Here is a 2,369-nt window from a genome sequence, read left to right as displayed (position 1 = left end):
ATAAAAACATCACCATACAATAGATTAATGGTAAATCAAGGTCTTCGTAGTTGCGGCAGGAGAAAAGGGTTGGCTGCTGGAAACAGTATGGTGCCCTGGAGGTTGCCTACGGGAAACAGTATGGTGCCCTGGAGGCTGCCTACGGGAAACAGTATGGTGCCCTGGAGGCTGCATATGTACACACTTAAGAATTCATATCACCTTTAGCAGAAGATTAGAATTCAATGGATATGAACGCTTATGCAGAATCTTCTTGCCTCCTGAAATAAATTTCACAGGGAATCTCCTCCGTTACTCAGTCTTCCAGTGGCTGTTCAGGGCACTTGTGTCCCTGTTCGAAAGTGTAACTACTTTTCTTGAAGGTGCTATTGAATGTTTTCATTGGCTGTGGTTGTGCAAAGTCATTTCGGAAAGGAAGTTCCACGGAACTGAGGTTGGTCCTGCTTTGTTTGATGCTGGAGGTCAGCGACCCCCAGTGGTGGTCATGGATGCACTGGGAGGTGGTGGAGGAGCGCCACGTCTTCTGGTAGTTGTTCAGTTCTTCTGACAAGTCTGTCAGATTTGCAGAAATGTCTTTGTCCCTTAGCGAAAACAGTTCATAATGAAGAGGATCAAACATTTCTTGGAACCCGGTTTTCTGAAAAGCAGTTTTGTAAGCCATGACGTTCTTTTGAGACTGTTTCACTTGTACTAAAACAGCAATAATGAGAAGGACTAAGACAATCTCTGAAGTAATGCCAATAATTGTCCCATGAGTTTCAGTGTTTTGTTCAAATAGTCCTGCCTTTTCTCTTTTCTTTACAATGGTTTTCATCCCAAGGACATGCACAATTTTGGACACCATTACAGACTAAAGGATTATTGATGCACATGTTGCTATGTCAAAAGACAGTGCTGCCTGTGCAGGGAGCTGATGATCCAGCAATTTTACTTTTAGCTCTATACTCCACAGAATGGAAAGCAGGAACTCAGTTACTTGCACACCAAAGTTCACAACAGCATTACGCACAATAGCCAGAAGGTGGAAACAGACAAAATGCCTATTGATGGGTGGGCGGATAAACAGTATGTGTTATGCTCAATGAAGGAAGCAAAGAGCATTTGAAACCTGCTAAGCCAACGACCTTGATCTGCCCACACTTGTATCACTCCTATTCCTGTTTTAAGCATTCCGTCACTGGCCACAGTGCTGCAAAACTTGGCCTTCAGGTTTTCAATATAACTGGTTTCATCATAGACTGCAACAAAGTTTCTCTTGCATTTATTTGAGCGCTCCATTTGATAATCTAGGAACCTCAAATCCTAGCTTTTGGAGTGGCTTTCATGGTCCAGATGCAATCAATGACTTGGCCAGGTTTTATTTTCTCTTCTTGTTCTACCTGACTAGAGTGCACTATTCCGTCTGCTCTCGAGAGCTCAAACCCACAATCTGCTAGGTAAGTAAAGTCTGGATCTGGAATAAATGAATATTAGTTCTTTTCATCAGAACTAAACTTAATCCACATGAATCTCCCTGTTGATCTGATTAATGGAGGGCTTTTCATGCTGCAATAACGATCTATAAGGGGAGAGAAACCAAATGACCCATCTGGAACTTCCAAGTGATCAAACCGACACTCAATTGATGGCTCTATATAATAATAATGTTCATCAAAACTCAATTCTTTCACATGAAGCAGCTTCCAAAATGTAGATACACTCCTTGTTTGGATATGAGATAGGATAATTTGGTAAAGCAAAATGACCTCCATCGCTGGTTTGAACCGAAATGTCACACTGGATTGCAGGAATGTGCTTGATTCCAACATTTTGTCCATCTCTGAGGGTCGAGCAGAGCCCCTCCAGGGCCATGTTCCCTAGCTGCCCAGCGCTTTGCCAGGGGCTGAGGCTGCGGTGGCACTGTTCTGTTCCCATCGCTGGCTAGCAGCTGCCTCCCCGCGGGGCAGGGCTCAGGTCCTGCAGTCTGCCATGCTTGAGGGGTGCCACCTCCTGCCCCTACGCACCCCGCCATCCGCCCACGACAGGTGCCACCTCCTGCTCCGCAGTGCCTGGTCCCATGTACAGCCCGGGGGGCCCAGGAGTGCGAACTTGCTGCATGGGGTCACTGAAGTGTTACTACTATATTGCAGATAAAGAAACTGAATCCTTAACACGTGAGTCATTTGTACAAGGTCATATGGCCAATTCATAGCTAAGCTGGACCTCAAACCCTGCCTACTGATGTCTTACAGCCTTAAAAGAGGAAGGGAGAGAGGAAACAGCGTGTCTTAAGCTTGTGAAAATAGCTGTCGATTTCCAGAAGATTATCACGCAAGACCCAAGCCACAGGTCTAGGTTTTAATATCCTTTATTGAGCACTCACTGTATGC

At 45.1% G+C, this 2,369-nt stretch overlaps 1 pseudogene; it reads right to left on the bottom strand.

Moving 5' to 3' along the window:
* Positions 1-295: 295 nt before the first annotated feature.
* On the bottom strand, positions 296-844 carry LOC105554621 (annotated as a pseudogene).
* Between the last annotated feature and the right edge of the window lie 1,525 nt (positions 845-2,369).

The sequence above is a fragment of the Mandrillus leucophaeus genome, unplaced genomic scaffold (genome assembly GCF_000951045.1).
Source record: "Mandrillus leucophaeus isolate KB7577 unplaced genomic scaffold, Mleu.le_1.0 Scaffold650, whole genome shotgun sequence".
Lineage (NCBI taxonomy): Eukaryota > Metazoa > Chordata > Mammalia > Primates > Cercopithecidae > Mandrillus > Mandrillus leucophaeus.
Note: the sequence above shows the minus strand (reverse complement) of the source record. Positions and strands in the feature narration are given on the sequence as shown.